Genomic DNA, 20,303 nt, shown 5'->3' with positions numbered 1-20,303 from the left:
AAAGAAAGAAATACAGTGGCTCTGGGAGGGCTGTGGACACCAAAAGAACACAATGGGGAGATTTCAGATGGACCAGTTTATAAGTAGCAACTGAATACATAATCTGGGCTTCCCTGGTGGCTCAGTCAGCAAAGAATCTGCCTGCAGTGCAGGAGACCCAGGTTCAATCCCTGAGTCAGGAAGATCCCCTGGAAAACAGAATGGCAACCCACTCCAGTATTCTTACCTGGAGGATTCCATGGACAGAGGAGCCTGGTGGAGTTGCATGGGTCCATGGGGTTGCATAGAGTCAGACATGACTGAGTGACTAACACTTTCACCTTCAAATACATCATCAGAAAGCCACAAGAATCAATTAGAAAAATAGACTGTTTAGCAGATGTTCTACAAGTAGGGAAAAAAAAAATATCTGTCCCCACATAACTCTATATTTAAAGGTTTAAAGGAGATATACTGAAAACATTAATATTGGAGAAAAGGCAACAAAGATAATACAAGATAATGAAGTAAAATTTTTTTCTCCACCATAATAGTTTGGTTCACCATTCTGGAGAGTTATCTGGCAATACAAATTCTAATTAGTTATGTGCAAATCTTAGGAAAGAGAAAATGGGATCCTGGTAAAATTCTAAAGATATTCTCATACAAGGGACAAAAATTTTTGGATTGGAGATTTTCTTTACCTTAATATAATTTATGTTACAGTTATACTGCATATAGATTATGGAAAGTAAATATATCAGTTTCCCTAAATGATAAAAGCACACTGACTTTCAATTTGAAGTAAATTAAAAGACTAGTAGATGTCTCCTGCGTTTTCCATGGGATTTGAAGAGTTAGAAAAGTAATTTGGTGAGATGATTTTCATTCCTCAAAAGAGAATTTCAATGACAGGTTAAATTGCAGTTAGAAAGCAAAGCCCCCTATGTCACCCATTTGCCCCTCAGGGTTCCGTTGAATAAACAGTTGTTATCTACATGCTTCCTGCAGACTTTAAATGATCACATTGCTGCTGCTAAGTCGCTTCAGTCGTGTCCGACTCTATGCGACCCCATAGATGGAAGCCCACCAGGCTGCCCCGTCCCTGGGATTCTCCAGGCAAGAACACTGGAGTGGGTTGCCATTTCCTTCTTCAATGCATGAAAGTGAAAAGTGAAAGTGAAGTCGCGCAGTCGTGTCCGACTCTTCGCGACCCCATGGACTGCAGCCTACCAGGCTCCTCTGTCCATGGGGTTTTCCAGGCAAAAGTACTGGAGTGGGGTGCCATTGCCTTCTCCGAATGATCACATTATTAAACTTCAAAAATCCATACTAGAAAAGGTGTAATGAAATAATGTAAATCAGATAATAAACCAAATTATAACCAAAAGCACATGTAGAGGAACTGAATAGATCCTTCTGTTTACTAGCAAAAAACATGTTATTAAAACATTAATTTAAGAGAAGAGTGTAGTTCACTTACATCTTGATATAAAATTTTAATATTAATAATTTGGTACAGATCTTTATCCATCAAAATATATGATGGTGATTCAACTGGAGGTTATTTGAAGAGTTCCATGAGCTCAATGCAAAGATTCTCTTGTTTTTGGATGCCTTTGTCATTTCAGATGCTGCCATTGGTGGGATTTTACCAGTAAATTACTTCCATAGAGTCCTAGAGCATCTCACTCGAGTTGATCAATATCCACGAGTCTCTTGACCAAGTGTCAAAAAAAAAAAAAAGCATTGAGATACCTAGAAAGCCAGGATAGAAACTTGCTTTGCTGTTTTATAGCTAACAACTACCTTCATAGAATTGCTGAGGGTATGGGGTTCTTATAAAAACTGGAAGACACAGTTTAGAAAAACTAAAATGTACAAATGTTAAAAACCAAAACCATCATAAGTGGTACAGGTCAATCAGAACTTTCCAGAAGCAACCTTCAAGTTATCTGTTCTTCTTACCTGAGCTGCCTCTATTCTCCCCTTATGCAAGTCAGGCGGGTTGAAGAATGTAACACTTATCTGTCTTGGATTATTAGGATGAAAATGTCTTCAGCTTTTTTATTCAGTGTAGAAGAGAACAAAGAGGAAAGAGAAAATTTTGGGGAGTGCTATATCTGGCAAGTAGATGTGAAAATGCTTAATTAAAAATAAAAGTAGTAGATGGAGAGAGAGAATCTCTATGCTACTAAGCATTTTCTTAAAGATTAGAGATTGACTGAAAGCTTACTTTAGCAAAAAAGCTTGTTACATATATATATACACACAATATATATGTACAACCATATATATAAACTCATTTGTATATATAAAACATATATACATATAACCACATACATACATATAACTTATCTCTCTGTCCCTATATGTATCAAGATCTCTCTCTTATCATCTATCTATTCATCACATCTATCATCTACCTGCCTATCTACCTATTACTCAATATGCTAGGCATATTTAGTTATTGCAGATTGCAATTGCCTTGTGGAAAATCACCAACTCACAAGGGTAGACACCATAAGAAGAAAAATAGAACAATTTATACCATAAAATATTCTGAAAATAATAAATTGGCACTAATAAGTCCTTGCACATCAATAGTCACATCACTAATGATCAGATAAATGCAAATGAAACCACATCGAGGTATCACCCCACAGTTGTTGGAATGTCTACTCTAAAAAAGGAGAGCAGTAACAAGTGCATGAGACAGGGAGACAGGGGACTCTTTGTTCACTGCTGTTGGGGATGTAAATGAGAGCAGCCACTATGGAAAATAAACGGGGATTCCTCACAAAATTAAAAATGGGACTACAATATGATCCAGCAGTCCCACCATTGGGTGTACAGACAAATGAAATGTAAACAGGATAACAGGATACTCCGTGTTTACTGAAGCATCACTCACAACAGCCAAAATGAGGAAACCTAAGTGTCCATAAATGGATGAATAGATAAAGAAAAGCTTTTATATACACAATAAAATATTATCAAGCCACAAGAAATACAGAAATCTTGCCATCTGCAACAATATGGGTGGTCCATTAGGTCATACTGTGCAAATCACAGTCATTAGATTATTAGGTCATTAGGTCATTAGGTTATACTGTGATATAAGAAAGGGAAAGATACATGTTGTATGTTATCACTTATAAGTAAACGTAAAAATGCCAAACTCATAGAAACAGAATAGAATGGTAGTTGCCAGGGGCTGTGGGCAGAGAGAACTGAGGAGATGTTAGCCAAGTGTAGAAACTTTGTTAGAAGATGAGTAAATTCTTGAGGTCTAATTAATACATACTGTTTATAGTTAACAGTACTGTAAAATATATCTTAAACTTGCAAGACATTAGATCTTAAAAGTTCCCACTATGAAAAAAGAAATGTTAATTAAGTGATGAGATGAATGGTAGCTTACCCTACTCTGGTGATCATGCATAAATCTATCAGATCATCAGCTTGTTCACCTTAAACTTACACAATGTTATACATCAATTAGAATTTTTCCTCTAGCAAAAGAAATTAACCAGAAGAGTAAATGTTATGAATGGCACTGCATACTCAGAGGATAGCTTTGGATGGATATTCTAGAGAGAAGCCTATTCAAGTTAAAAGAGCTTTCACTCTTCAGAGCTTTCTTAGAAAAGAAAGCAACCAAGAAAGAAACACAAAAGAGAAATAATGCTCTCATTGGGATGCAAGCACGTTTTCCCTCACCTCAGAGCCTGTGATTAGAGCAAGGAGAACATACCCCTGTAGGAGCTTTTTCTCAACTAGGAGAGCTCTGCTTACTCAGATGCGAATGTGGACCCAGACCCCTGGACAGTCTCTACTCCCATCTGAAAACCATATTGAAAGTGAAAATATTAGTTGCTTAGTCATGTCCCAGTCTTTGTGACCCCATGGACTGTAGCCTGCCAGGCTCCTCTGTCCGTGAGATTCTCCAGATAAAAACACTGGAGTGGGTTGCCATGCCCTCCTCCAGGGGATCTTCCTGTCCCAGGGATCAAACCCAAGTCTCCCACATTGCAGATGTGTTCTTTACCCTCTGAGCCATCAGGGACACCCTGGATTCTATTATCTATGTTCAAATAGTTCAAGGCCTTCAAAGGGAAACCATGACTCAGGGAAGCTTAAGAAAGCATAATAGCAAGTCCTTTGGTAAAGGAAACATTTAACTGCTAAGTTATTTATTTTTACAATTCTGATTTGCATCATTCTGTTAACCCATTGGACTGTTGACTATTAGAGCACACTTGAAGTTTGTACTTTCTTTGCCTTCGATCTACTTCTTTCTCATCTTCTTTATATCTGTTCTCCATCCTGATGTAGAAATAATATCATAATATAATCATGAAAATATAATATAATAAAATAGAAAAACATGACTAAATGTGACCTTTTCATAAAACATTAAGAGAGACTTTAAGTCAAAAATTTTTACAATAAAGTATGAATCTACAGATTCATTTATTTCTCCTTTCTTCCTGTTCTCAATGCTCAAGTTTCTTTCAGTATACCATTTGTTTAATATAAAACATTTTCTCATGTCTGCACAGCTCAATGTGCTCAAAATATTTAATGATCAACAGTATCTCTCCTAAAGTTCCTGAGTCATGAACAGGAAAAGCTACACCCTTAAACTGAGAGGGCTTCCCTGTTGGCTCAGACAGTAAAGAATCCACCTGAAATGCAGGAGACCTGGGTTCGATCCCTGGGTCGGGAAGATTCCCTGGAGAAGGGAATGGCTACCCACTCCAGTATTCTTGCCTGGGAAATCCCATGGACTATAGGCTATAGTTCATGGGGTCACAAGAGTTGGACACAACTTAATGACTAAACCACCAATCTGAGAGCAGTTAAGTGAATTAAATGAGGGGCCATCAGACTGAGGAGGCTCTAGTGCCTTAGCAGCCTATGTAAGCAAATACAAACCTCAGGCTGAAACGTCTCAAGGTTAAGAAATCAAAACCTAAGGACAGCCTTTCCCAAATACAGCAGCGGTATACCAGCCAGGCTCAGGATTTCCTAGCTCTACTTCCTCTGTGTCTCTTCGGCTCCTGTTGGTGGCTCTGAATCACTCCAGCTGCGGTGCTGCCTGAATGGAAGTAATTTTGGGGTGATATACATTCTTGAAATATTTACTATGTCCCAGGTTATCTTTCAACACTAGGGAGTAGAAAATCCTTCCTTAACGTTGTCCAATTAGACCCTAGTTTGATTAGTGAGCTCACACTACTCATCTGCTCCTTGTCCTCTCATCTCATAAACAGTTATAAGTACAGTGGTGTGGACACACACACACACACTGGCATGAACACAGACCCACACACACACTGGCGTGGACACACGCACACTGGCGTGGACACACAGACACACACAGCAAATCAGATTTCTTGCTAGAGGAGACCCATCCCAGATCTGAATTAAGGACAGGACCTGTATTACACAGAAATAGTCTTAACTTTGATGTTTGTTTGAAGTCATTTAAATGACACTCTAGGTTGCTAAAGATCAAAGAGAAAACAGAAGTCTGAAGAAGATCATAAACAATGTTAACACACTATGAGGTAGTTAACATTTTACCAAATATCTGTCAGTACTCTTAAAAAATGATTAGACTATGTCCCTGAAATAGGTAGTATTTGACCTTGTTCTGAAATAAAGTTTTTTTCGGAATTTGGAACATTCAAGAGTACGATTAGAAAAATACCGGATCTAGATCCTATGTATTCTTAATGTGCTAGTAGTAAAGAGCCCACCTACCAATGCAGGAGACATAACAGACCTAGGTTCAATCTCTGGGTCGGGAAGATCCCCTAGAGGAGGGCATGTCAACCTACTCCATTATGATCATCACAAATGATGACTGTCCTGATTAGAAACCCCCCAAGAGTCTTGCCCTTACTTTCCAGGAGTGGGTCCTCTCGTTTGATCATGAGGGACAGCCACGTAAAGGCTATGTGATAGCTTTAGACTGTGCATTTTCTGAAGACCTTGAAAATAAGTTCACCCTCTGACTAGTCTGAAATCCATTGGTCTGAGCTCCAAAATTATAAGAGCTAAATGCATTTTCAAAGTTATGCAATGGAAGAAATTCCTCCACCAATAAATGTCTGCATTATTTCTCCCACTTTGCTGTTTGCTGCAGTGCTTCTTAAGCAGCTGCTGCATCTACAGCTCACAGTAACCCCAGAGGCACCTCTGCGTCTCTCAGAACTCTTCCTGTATCATCTACCTTCACTGTGATGAATGCTCTCTATCATCCTTACTTCTGTGGTTTTAAGTGGCTTAAATTAATAGATTCCATTTTAAAATGATCTAGTGGGCTCAAGAGAGAGGTCCAGAGTGAGTAACTCAGAAACGAATTGGATCGCAAACAACATTGAGAGTTTCGGACAAGACACCACTGCTGGTTGCCTTAAGATGAAACCTTGAGAAGCCCTGCAGGGGGCCAGCTGGCTGCACTCAGATTCCTGACCTGCAGCACTGGAGACAATAAATACGAGGTACCAGAAGGCATTAAGTTGGTGCTAACTCAATACACAGATATTAAGTGTATAGATAACGAAAGTGATAAAGTAATAGATAGCTAAAGCAAAGTCTGAAAATGAAATTCTAGACCAATTTTGCTGCCATGACAGTAGCTGAAACTTACGAAGAGGATTATATAAATTAATAAAGGAACTCAAATCAAAGATGCACATATACATACATTTCTTTATGTCTTGGCACGCTGAATCCATTTTTTCCCTAAAATCTAAACTAAAATTTATCCACTTTGGTACACCAGCTCTCCTAGGTATTTCTTATCAAATTGATAACTGATGCACATTTTATGAATCAAGCATATTTTAGGTTAAAATTATTGTTTTTCATCACAGAAAACAAACAAGATTTTCTTTTTAATCACTGAGGACAAATAAAAGTGTTAGTCTCTCATTTGTGTCCAACCCTTCACGACCTGTGGACTGTGGCCCACCAGGCTTTGCTCTCCATGGGATTCCCCTGGCAAGAATACTAGAGTGGGTTACCATTCCCCTCTCCAAGGGATCTTCCACACTCAGAGATCAAACATAGGTCTTCTGCATTGCAGGCAGATTCTTTACCAACTGAGTCACCAGAGGAGTCCAATAATTAATAGTAATTTGTGTCACTGGTCTCATCCCCAGAATAGGTTCATCTCATAATTCTGTATTAAAGGCATGGGGTTTTCAAAATAATATTCACTTAATTAACCAATGACAGCAAAAGTGACCTGCCAAACTCTCAAACTTCACTCTTGTGAGTGGACTGAATAATGGGAGCAACCAGAGCCAAGAACTCAACTGGATGCTTCAAAATGAACAAAGATCCACAGAGTATTGTTCTCCCATGTTCTACAGTGTTGGTTCTGATGAAACAAAAGGAGAAGAAATGAGATTTTTAGAGGAAAATTTCAATCTTCTCACCATCACCAAGCAGCTGCATATAATGCAGGTAGTTTGACATCAGAGAGGCTTTTGTTTCTTGCAAAATCACCGCCTAATATTAAAAAAAAAAAAAAGCCAGCCTAATGTTTTTAATCAAAAGTCCCATAAAATTGCAAGTTTAAAGAAAGAATGAGTATTTATGACATATTGCAAGACAGATGAAAACAGGAAAGTTCTGAAATGGTAAAATTTGGGGAAAAGAGCAGTAATGAAAAAAATAACAAACTGCTTATCTAGAAAGCACTCAAACCCAGCATGGCTTATTGGCACAGGAAGGCAGGCTGTTTGTAATGTAATTGCACCATTCTACCTAAGCCCAATTCACTCTCATTATCTTGTCACTCCACCTTTTCTTCTGCAGACTCTTTGGCTGCCTGGCCTCATAGGCTGCAGGAGGGAACAGGTGGTGGGCTCCTCACTTGGCCTGCGATGCCGCCTTACTAATAGCTCCTGCCTGAATAGACCAGCCTGCTCATCTGACATGGGCAGACTCTGCCGTCTTTGTGGATAAGACAGGACGTGCTAATGTGGCTTACAATCTTCTGTAAGAGTGTGAAGATGGCTGTACTGAAACAAGACCCCTTTAAAACATAAGTGTTACAGAAAAAAAAAAACAAGAAGAATACTTGCAGTTACTATACTTTTCTTAGGTTTTCAAACAGAACAAAACATCCATTTGAATCAGGACATGTTCCTCAGTTACAGCCAAGTCTTATGTCTTTCCTCAAAGAGAGATAATTTAAATCAACTGGTGCCAGGCATTTCCAACAGACTGGAAGCAAGCATCCCCTAACGGATGCTACCAAAGTGATCCACGACTGAAGTGTGCATGTGCTTAATTTGACTTGCACACAACTACCACCCCTTACTTTAGAAGAGAGGGTCGGTTGCTTTAGCAGCCATTTAAATTTGTGACAGAGAAAGATATCCTTTGGAGATAACTGTAAATATTAAATTGGCCAAAACATTCATTCAGCTTTTTCTGTAACATCTTATGGAAAAACCCAAACAAGTGTTTTGGCTGACCCAATTTCTTTACTTTTAAAAAATCTGACACATTGAATAAAAATAAATCTGAATTGTAGTTTTAAGAGCAGAAAACATGAAACATGAGTCTTACTGCTTTTTGTTCTGAATGACCTCCTCAGTCAAAGAAGGTGATGACTATAAAGCACAGAACAGCTGAATTGTGAAGTACACACAACATCGTATACAATGAAATACAGAATGGTTCTAAGAAGAATCAGAAGCAGAAAGCATGGCTTTCCCCTGTAAAGACTCAGTTACAAACCACCAGACTTCACGGGCTCCACAGAGGCTGTGATGTGTACCTTATCCATCTTTGAGTCCTCACAGTACACAGTGGATATTCAACACATACTTGCTGAATTGATGAATGAATGTATGAAAGGTGAAAAATAACTGTGCAGGATAATTTAATTTTAAAAATACAAAATGCTCAAAACATAATCAAATGTTGCCCACTGTTCACAAAATAACCTTCACTCAAGTGTACTCAAGATGAGAATTAGCCTGGATTAGAATTTAACTCAGGAAAGAATTTAGAATTAAGATTCAACTAACCTCAGTTCAATTCTTAGATCTGCTACTGATGGTAGTTTGAAATCTTTTCTCTTTATCTTTATACTTTTTGTAAAGATATTATATTTTGTGCACGGAATATTCAAGATTCATACTAAAATTGTGTCTCTTCTGAAAGGTATGGAATGCTTGATTCTATTGTGTAAATGGCACACACAGACATAATGCAGGAATTCAGGCAGGGTTTTACAGAGAAACTGTTACCTGGAGTGTGACTGTTGTCAGTTCCCCTTACCCACAGAACACACTCAGAAATAAAACAGACAGATATCAGTGACAAGTCACAGCAGAGTCAACTTACAACTTGCTTCCCAATGTAAGTCATCCATCTTGGCCTCTGGTAGTTTTCTAAGGGTGCTCCCTGTCTCAGCAGCCCTGGAAACTCTGAGCAATGCAAATTCTCAGCTTCCAACTGACTCACTGAACTGGAAGCTCTGTGCTGGGGCCCAGAAGCCTGAGTTGGGACCAGCAGTCCAGGTGGTTCTGATGGGTGCCCTAATTTGAGAAACACTAACCTATGATATCTGTGGTGCTGGAGAAGCCTTTTGAGAGCCCCTAGGACAGCAAGGAAATCAAACCAGCCAATCCTAAAGGAAATGAAACTTGAATATTCATTGGAAGGACTGATGCTGAAGCTGAAGCTCCAATACCTTGGCCACCTGAAGCAAAGAGCTGACTTACTGGAAAAGACCCTGATGCTGGGAAAGATTGAGGGCTGGAGAAGAAGGAGGGTGAGAGAGGATGAGATGGTTGGATAGCATCACTGACTCAAAAGGACATGAATCTGAACAAACTCTGGGAGATAGTGAAGGACAGGCAAGCCTGGCACACTGCAGTTCATGGGGTCACAGAGAGTCGGACATGACTCAGTGATTGAACAACAACAGCCTATGATATCTAAGCATATTCTAGAAAGCACATTAAAGACATGGGCTAACAATGAGCAAATGTTTCCATTCTATTAATTTCACCCCTAAGCCCTCTTATCTGAGGCGCGTTCAGTGCGCTCCCCCCAAGTTTCTAGCATCCGGGTATAGAAAGACTGCCAACAGCCGTCTTCACAGTAAAGGACAGGTGTTGCTTCTGGGCCCCTGTATTACTCCTGCTGGGCCCTCTCTGGGTTCCAGAATAAACACATACCTAATGAGGGTTAAGAGCTGCTAAATTTGAGTCAGGCTCAGAAGAGCAGGCTCAGCATGAGCTCCAGGAGACCCTTCCTGCTGTGTGGTCAGTGTCACGTGATGTGACAGGTCAGCCAGTGCCTGGAGCTCCAGCACAGAGGGAGACGCTGTTCAGAGCTTCATTCTCACCAATGAAACTTCACATCATTTTCTTGCCTTTAACCATTTTTATATGCTTACTAGCAACCACATTTAAAAAGACATAAGAAAGCTGTCAACTATTGTCCATTATACCAGTGCTATTTTCCTCTTTAAATCCTCAAAATGGTGACTTGTTGAAGCAGTGACTCTTATAAATACCAGTTCACCTCAATTGAATTAAACAAATAGAATGTACACTATGTCAACAGCACCTGATGAACCCGCGGAGTGCCCTCTGTTTATTTGTGGGGCTGGAGCAGGAAACTGCTTGCCAGAGGGTGGTTCCTGGGGCTTTAGTTCAGGCAAAGGCGAGGATGCTGGAATTATATCAGGACAATTAAAAGGTCCAGGGGTCACATTAATGTTAACCTCCATTATGAAAACCAAACAGAAAGGTCGAGTTCAAAGAGCCAGACGCAGTATCTGAGGGATGCCGGGAGCAGAGAGGTGAGTGTGGAGACTGGGGAAAGGGGAGGGGCACATGTCTGAGACAGCTTAAGTTAAGAGGCCACCTGTTCTAGGGCAGCTACTTCCAGCGGTGTCAGCCTGTAGGCTCAGTGCACACATCCAGGAACTAGGACTGGACAAAGACTACTAGAAATAAAGCAAATACTTCACACTTGGGTAGGGACAATAGACAAATCTAACTATGGAAAAAATGTACTTAATTAGGATTATGGCACCTGAGAAATCTGTGGATGGTGATCGGGTTTATGTTTGGGTCTTACATGGTAAGAAGGCTTTTCATAGAGGGAAGAGGATTCCCTGAATAATTAGTACCACACAGAGTTCACAGCATCGAGGAAAGATGTGATTTAATGATGAAGCAGAAATAGATACAGACAGCAGCAACAAAGCTATTATCAGAAAACAGGTGAAGAGACAGTAAGAGAGGATGGTTATAGACTTTATGGACAGTTAGAAGCAAGAAATGTCCAATGGTATGGTTGAACATCACAAAAAAGTCATGGTTGAACATCACAAAAAAGTCATGGTTAAACATCACAAAAAAGTCAAAGAAGATATGGAATAAACACTGACAAAGCATATGCTATGATTTGAAGAAGCTTCATATTGGATCTGTTCATTTGTGTGTTAATTTGTGTTGTTTTTAATTGCATTTTCTAATTTGTTAACCAAAAAACTTACATATTAGGCAAGCACCTCAAATGTCCTTAAGGTTCTCAGTGTGTGAGAAAGTATGTGTGAGTGAGTGTGTGTGAATGTGGGACTTTGTGTGTGAGAATGTGCATGTAAGTATGTATGTGTGTGCGTGCATGTGTGTGGAAAGAGAGAAAAAGAGGGGAAGAGGGGGAAGGGGCAGGCATCTCCCATGGCCACTTAAACTTTCCCTCACAGGACTTGAATAAATTATAACTACTTCAATTTTCTGTTTTCAGCTTTGTGATATTAGTGTCCCCTACCAAATGTTGTTCATAATGCATATATGGCTGGGAAAGTGTTAATAAACTTTTATTTTGGAAGAAAATGTCTCTACTTACTCTGAGAGCATATTTTAAAGTGTCTTGTAAACGTTTTGGTTTGTAATTCTACAAAGATATTATAAAAGTTAAATATTAAAAATAAGCATGAAGTGTTAAAGCTGACACCACCAGCTGCTGGCAGGAACCGGAAAAGATTGACGGCTTCTTATAGAATTGTCCACATTCTCACCATGGATGCAGCTGTTGCACTACTAGGTTTTCAACCAAATGGTTCAAAAACGTATTAAGCCTGCACCTGAATGTTTATAAAAGCTTTCTTCCTAATTTCCTTCCTAGGTGAGTGAACAAACAGACGGATGAATAAACGTACATCCATAGAGTGGCATGTGATTCAGCTTTAAAAAATCATCTATCAAGCCACAAAAGGACATGATGAATCTTAAATGGGTATTGTTCAGTGAAAGAAGTCAGCTAAAAAGGCTTAAACACTGGACATTTGGGAAAAGGTAAAACTGTAGAGATGACTAAAAACCAGTGGTTTACAGAAGCGTAGCAAGAGGAGGGGAGGGCAGAGCAGGTGAAGCCCCTGGAGTGTTTCCCATGGGCATTCGTCTGTGTGATGCTGTATGGTGACTTCCTGACATGGTGCTTTTGGGAGACCCTGTGGAACTCACCACACAGAGCGGGTCCTGTACGGATTAAGCCAGTGGGGCTGCTCTCCATTCATGGTCCTGTGAATATGGGGTTTTCCCTCCCAGGAAGCCAGAACTGCCCCTGTCTCATGGTTAATGTCTACCCAGGGAGCCTGGACCCCTTGCACTGGGCTTAGTACCAGCATCTCTGCCTCCGCTCAGGAAGCCTGGTGGTTGGACCAGCTGGACTTTGATGACTCTTGCTCTGCGGGAACAGCAGGGGCTGAGCTACAGAAGGGAGCAGAAGGGAGCACTGAGGCACATCTGGAGACCGGGCACTGACCACAGCAGAAGCTTACACCAGGGGATTAGGCTGGGCACCACCAGGACTATTCCAACCACAGGCAGGACAGGCAGCTGCGGTGCAGGAAGTGGGAGCTGAGTGGACATGGGAGGCAGGAGAGCCAGGTCCACACGCACAGGACAGCACAGTGCCTCCACCAGCCTGGCCACCACGCTTCCCGTTCTTCCCCCACTTCGTCGTGCAGTGTGACACTGCTCAGCATTTAGAGTGATCACATAGGTGAGATTTTACATTAGAACTTGTGGTTATTTCTTTTATCAGTAAAGGTACCTCACAGCGATCTCAAGACTTTGTTGTGAATCTCCTTCACAACCAGATACTGATGCCAACACACAACTGTTTTAAGCCCTGAAAGGACACCAATAGTCTTCAGCGGCCAGAATTACCCAACAATCTCTTGACCATATTTTCCAAACAGGGAGAGGTGGGATTGTCAAGACCAAAGCAGGCGAGGCTACAATCTGTCCCTAAAGGACAGGATAATGTCTTTGAAATGCATGGAATGCAACTCCAGAAACAGTGCCACTAATTTATTAAAGTTTCTGAAATACTTATTGGGACCCTGTACATCTAAGCATGATGGTAGATCCTGGGCTGACAAAGAGAAACTAGTGTTTCTTCCTTCAAACTCTCATGGAAATAAACAAAAAAGAAAAAGTGAAAACTGTAACATAAGTCACATACTCATTTCTAGAGCAGGGATCAATCAGCAACCCCAGACGCCAGCTCCAGGAGTTGTACCTTCTGCGGGTGGCAAAGTCTTCAGACCCTCTTGTAAGCAAGGCAGTTGGAGAGCAGGTCAGAGTCAGGAAACATTAAGAAAATTGCCTGAGTACAAAGTCAGTCTTGGAAGCAGGACTAAGCTTCTTGGCCTTTGATAACTGTGTCATTTTTTTTTCATGACAGACAACATAGTCAGCAAAGCTAGAAGTAGGGATGCTTCACTAGGGAAGCCAGTGGCTCTAACATCACAAATACACCTGAAAGGGCAGGAATATGAATCACAAGTCTGGAGGGAAATGGGCCAAGAAGTTGATACAGAGGCAGACCAGGAGTCCAAGCCCATGTCTCAGACATCTTCAAAGCCACAGAAAAGCAGCAATCACACTCACCAGTTCAGATGTTTAGTGTTTATATTACAGCAACCTTGCCTTGTCAATTAGAACGAAAATGCCCGGGAAGGTTGGACCTTGTTAGTTCAGGGTGCAGGGCGGTTGGCACCAGGCGGGGCAGGGCCCGTCTGGAAAGGCAGCCCGCACAGTGGCTGGCCACCCAGCGTCCTTTTGCTCATAGGGCCATTTCCCATTCAAATGGGAAGCCAGCCCCGCTTTAAATGTGGACAAGCAAGTTGGAGGCACAGGTGACATTCTACAGGTCAAGGCTGCGTGAGCAGTGCCTGCTAAGACCTGCAGGTTTAAGTACCCCATGTGAGAGAAGGAATGCCGGCAGGCTGTGTTACAGACCCCGTGTAGCACTTCCCCTCCTGCTCCATCCTCTCCCCAAACAGTACCAATTCAGACACACTGCTTGAACTTCAAAGATACATTCCTAAGAAGGGAGATACATGCTTGAGATGCATCCAGGGATATTTTAATAACAAAATTGTGATTCCAGAAGGTGTGCTAGGGCAAGGAACAGTCACCCTCAGCTAGTATTTATCACTCCCCTTATAGCTGCCTTTGTCCCCCTCTTCATTTAGAGTATATGACCTTTCTAGGACCGCAGTCAGAGTTTGCAGGGCACGGTACTTTGAAATCCTGCAAACTGGGCTTTGCACAACATGAAGTGAACACACACAACAGCTGATGTTGGGAAATTCTAAGTAGGTGATAAATAAGATTCTCCAACAGAGCAATAACTTTACTCACAATGACGTATCAGAAAGCAAGGGTCTTACCTGAATTTAGCTAGGGCAATGTTTTCCTTTCTCGGAGGTCACTTCTCTGGCAATCTCAACATTCTGGAGAGTGGTCTAAATGCAGAAAGCAAAAATGAAGTCCTATGAGTGTTCAGAAGAGAGAAGGAGAAAAAACTATACACAGAAACTGACTTTATCCACCACAAGAAACACATGCATCCCATTCACACTTATATCACATACAACTTTACCGCAGTTTCTTATCAGTTTCTAGGAGTAAACCAAGCCTTGTGAATTGTCAAGAGGAGAAATAAGGATACAATAAAGGAGGCAAATACACACAATGGGAAATGACAGTCTCTTCAATAAATGGTGTAGGAAACACCGGATAGCTGTTAATACTTGCGAAATAATCAAACTGGATTACTTTCCCACACCATATACATAAATGAATTCAAAGTGGATTAAAGACTTAAACCTAAGACCTGAAACCCAAAAAATTCTAGAAGAAAACATGAGCAGTATTCTCTCTGACATCAGTCTTGGCAATATTTTGGGGGGGATACATGTCCTCAGGCAATGGAAACAAAAAGTAAAGAAAAAAACACAAAAATAAAGAAAAGGGACCACCTTATCAGACTAAAAAGTTTTTGCACAATGAAATAAGCCATCAACAAAAGGAAAAGCTGCCTACTGAATAGGGGAGATGCTTACAAATGATATATTCAGTAATGAGTTTATATGAACTGTAGCCTGCCAGGCTCCTCTGTCCATGGGGTCGCAAGAGTCAGACATGATTTAGCAACTAAACCACCAACACATTCAAAATATACAAAGAACTCTTACAACTTAATGTGGGTAAAAAGCAACCAGTTTAAACAATTGGCAAAGAATCTGACTAGATATTTTTTCAAAGACATAGATAGTCAACAGGCATATGAAAAGATGCTCAATATCACTAATCACCAGGGAATGCAGATCAAAATCTCAGCGAGACACGACTTCATACTTGTCAGAATGACTTTTATCAAAAAGAAAACAAATAACAAGTGCTGGTGAGGATGTGGAGAAAAAGCTATTGGTTGGAATGTAAATTGGTGCAACTTCTTTAGAAAACAGTATGAAGTGTCCTCAAAAAATTAAAAATAGAAGAACCAAAAGATCCAGCAAATTGACTTCTGTTTTTTTTTTTTTCAAAAGAAAATAAAAACACTAGTTAGAAAATATATATTCACTCCAGGGTTCATTAAAGCATTATTTATAATAGCCAAGATATGGAAGCAAGTCAAGTGCCCATCAGTAGATAAATGGATACAGAAGTTGTGGTATAAATATACAATGGAATACAGCTCAGCCATAAAAAAGAATTGAATCTTGCCATATGCAACAACAGCATGGATGGACCTAGAGACCTAGGACTATTCGGCTTGCTGAAGTAAGTCAGACAGAGGAAGATAAATGTTGTATACCATTTTTATATGTGGAATCTTAAAAAAACCCAAAACAAGTAAATAAACATAAAACAGAAAGTGTCATGGGTACAAAGAACACACAGGTGGTTGCCACAGGAGAGAGCTAGAGGGTGAGTGAACTCGGTGAGGCAGGTGAAAGGGCACAAACTTTAAAACAAATGAGTCATGGGGATGAAATGCACTGTGTGAGGAACGCAGTCAGTACACTGTAATAGCTTTGTATGCTGACAGACGGTAACTAGACTTCTAGAGGTGATTATTTGTAATATATAAAAATATTGAATCACTATGTCATATTCCTGAAACTAATATAATGTTGTTAAGTCAATTAAACATCAATGAAAATAATCCCAAAAAACAGACCAGAGAAAGAAGCAATAAGGTAATAAGTATATCCTGAATAGTTAATGTCATAAGATTAATTTCTGTAGAGCACATTTTAGGGAAATTGGCTTTAAAAGAATTACAAAAGTATATTGGTAACCTGACCAAAATTTTGTCTGCCAGCAGCTGGCATTTCAATGTAACTGCCAATATTGCAGCCTTTAGAGTTAGATTCCAAGTTTAAATTATTGATAATATTTAAAAGCATTCCTTGTAAGGAACAGCTTATTGATTTAATGCCAAGAGGTGATTACTATTTTAATGAGACACAGCTATTAACTCAGTTTTGTACTGTGGAAGGGGGCTGGCCTCTATAAATCAATACCTAAGCAACAATTGGATTGCTAATTCGCAAGACCAAAATCATGTTTCTGCTTGTGCCTCTTAATTTTTAATGATCCCATTTACGTTACCTGTCCTCTCATGAACTCAATTGTAGTTTTGAAAATACTGCAATACTTTAATAAACTGATGGCCAGGTGAGATGTCACACTTAATAGAGCAGTGATTTTCCAGGGAAGCTCCAGGGAAGACACATCTGACTCACTAGACACATTCTGATTCTGAATCAGGTTCAGATTCCTACAGAGACCTGTGAGCACAGCTATCTAGTAAACGCCTCAGACAGAAATGACCCTTGGCAAGTCAGGAAACTGGAGTTTTAATGTATAAGCTCACAGGCTGTGGTGGGGTAATTCTGGGATGACCACCAGTTCATGCCCATGGCTGGATATTACCTTAATGACATAATAAATTGTGTGACAGTTCACTCTGACGCTGACAATGATAGTTCTCATCACAATAAAAAACAAAGCCACCAGGTTTTCTGTTACACATGAAAATCTTCAGACGTCAACTGAATTTAGAAATATGGATCCAGCTGAATGAAACTCCTGAGCTATCTGAGTTTACTCATCGCTAAGAATCACTGTGAGTCTTCCTGCAAACTGTCTCATCTCCTTACACTCCAGTGACTCACTCCTGGCTCTGTGCTTCTCCGTCTTGGCAGGGATCTGGGGAATGTGCGCAGTGGGCACATGAAAGATAATTAGCTGTTTCTGCAAATAGTACCATTGTAAAGTAAATCACCCCTCAATCCTATCAACGGAGAAGGTTCTCTCTTTTCTCCCTTGCTGAATCCTCCAAGAGCTGACTATATCATGACACAGCTAATGAATGTAGGTTTTCACTAATGGACTCTCAAGAACACTGTCTTGAGTCATTTTAGCATCTATTTGGGAATGTTAACCGAGTCAAATGTTGGCACACATGGCACAGGCATTCTGTTTTCCAGTAAGCAACACCTCGTGGCAGCCCTTCTGGGAGGGCCACTCAATGATATTTATCAAAGCCTAAATCACTGATATCCTTTAGCCTAAGTAGGATTTAAAGAGATAAGTCACATCAATAGATTTCATGCACAGGAATGCCCACAACAGTGTTATATTAAAAAAAAAAAAAAAACAGATTACATGTCCAAATATGAATCATTGGTTTAAAATGGCACTATGGACATTCAGGATAACACTGTGTTGCCATTTAAAACTTTTAAGCTTTTTTGATGACATCATTTCCCTATGCTCTATGTCTGCTGTGGACTGAATTATGTCCTCGCAAACCTCCCATGTTGAGTCTCTAACCCCAGCATGATTGTATTTGGAGACTAGCTACGCCCAAACCCTGGTCACTGGACGCTGGGAGACGATAGGTGCACTTAGTGGTGAGCCACGGAGTTTGTGATCACAGACTGGGCTGACAGAGGACTAACAGGACCACTGAACACCCCCTCTCTCTGGGCACACGGCTTCCTCTGACTTTCAGATCTCTCCTGTCAGCTTTCTCTTTCCTCACCAGTGATACTCGTTGGTTCTCCTGCTGGCTCTGACTCGCTGAGCCTCCAATGCACACATTTCGGAAGGCACTGAGCTCCAGAGTGCTTTTCTCTGTAAAGTCGCTTTCAAGGCGATGCTGTCCACCCTCAGAGAGTCAAAGTCCACCCAGTGCTGATGATGCCTCAGAGCAGGGCACAGACTCCTGCCCAGCCTCTTCTGAGGCCTCTTCACACAGCCCCTAGTGGCTCATACCCCATCACTTCATCCAGGCCCCTGCAGCTATGACTTCCCACTGAGCCCTTCCTTGCAACCCCTTCAGTGTGAAGCAGCATGGAGCCACTCTATCCGCAACCCGGCTCTCTTCGTTCTCAACACCACTCACTGCCACCCAGGGTACTATCCGTTTACACATTTGCTACTCAGTGACTGCCCACCCTCATGAGAAGATGAGCCCTTACTACAGGCTTTGCTTGCTTATCGCTATGTCTCCACACCTGTACTAACACACAGGACACAGAAACCACAGCATCAGCATCTGCTGACTGCATGAGGCAGAACCACCAGGCAGGGGAGCGGGGTGACACTGTGACACCAGTGCTGCAAGGTGGGGGATGCAGAGCCTGTCATGGACGCTAGACTGGAGATGAGTGGGCCGAGGGGAAACAGGGCCCTAACCTGTGCTTCCCTCTTGGCTCTTATGTCCATGCAGTCACCCTTGAACTCATCTCCTCATGCCAGCCTCACTCTGATGGCCTTCGGCTTCCACACAGCCCAGGAGAACTTTAAATACAGGACTCACAGGCTGCAGCCCACAGGGTCCTCATGGTGACTGCTCTGCTGAAGATGAAGTTGTTCTGAAGTGGTCATCTTTCCCAAATGTGCTGTACAGAGGCTGCTCGGCATAGATCCCTCTCCTTAACCCCAAGTGCCCTGTGCCCTCTTCTTCGTGGTGAAAACCTGCTTTCATTCAACAGACCCTGCAAGCTTGTCAGCTCTAAGGATGCTCCTGACCACTTCCTCATTCATGGACACTGGCTACAGCTTCGTCGGTCTCCCCAAAGCTGTCCCCTGTGTGCACTTCTGTCAGTCACTATAGGGCTATGGGGCTTCCAAAATGTCTCAGCTCATAAAGCTTGCCTGCCAATGCAGGAGACTCAAGAGACATGGGTTCAATCCCTGGATTGGAAAGATCCCCTAGAGGAGGAAATGGCAACCCACTCCAGTATTCTTGCCTGGAGAATCCCATGGGCAGAGAAGCCTGGTGGGCTACAGTCAGTGGGGTCACAAAGAGTTAAACTGGACTGAGCATGCACATGCACACATAGAGTTACTGGTTTACAGGTCTGTTTAACATAAACGAGTTGAGCACAGGGATAAATCCCATTCATCTCTGGGCTCCTCTCAGCTAGACCTAGAATAATATTCAACAAATATAAAATCAATGCTCCAGTAAGCAATGGAAATGTGGAAGTTTAATGAGGGGCAGCAAGAAAAGGAAGTGAGGAAGAAGGTAAGGAAATGGACAGGAGGAATGGAGACAAGGAGGAACTATGTAAAGTTTATGAAGTCATCTTCACAGAAAATGTAGGTGACAAAGGAGATAAAATAACTCAAGTCCTAACCTTGGAAAAGCAGGTGAAAAAGAAGGATTTGATAAAAATAAATAAATAAATAAACAGAAAAACTTAAGAAAAATCTATCAAAGTGGTGGTATCTGTGGTTCAAGAGATTACATTATATCAAATGATTTAAAGAGAGAAACTATTCCTATATTTGAAATATTTGGAATATAAGTTACTGTATTTCACAATGAAAGATGATTACTGATTTTGAGATGGCTCTGATTTTAATTTCAACATTACATAGGAACCTGGAATGTTAGGTCTATGAATCAAGGTAAATTGGAAGTGATCACACAGGAGATGGCAAGAATGA

The 20,303-nt window shown here is 41.0% G+C and overlaps 1 protein-coding gene across 1 annotated transcript in view; it reads right to left on the bottom strand.

Moving 5' to 3' along the window:
* The window catches only part of SNTG1 (syntrophin gamma 1), a 418,678-nt gene that overhangs the window by 255,339 nt on the left and 143,036 nt on the right, over positions 1-20,303 (bottom strand). Inside the window, exon 2 of the mRNA XM_061438726.1 lies at positions 14,720-14,794. The gene's annotated coding sequence lies outside the window, so the exon portion shown is untranslated. The remainder of the gene's footprint in view (positions 1-14,719; positions 14,795-20,303) is intronic.

This window comes from Bos javanicus, chromosome 14 (genome assembly GCF_032452875.1).
Source record: "Bos javanicus breed banteng chromosome 14, ARS-OSU_banteng_1.0, whole genome shotgun sequence".
NCBI lineage: Eukaryota > Metazoa > Chordata > Mammalia > Artiodactyla > Bovidae > Bos > Bos javanicus.
This window is presented reverse-complemented; position numbering and strand designations above follow the sequence as displayed.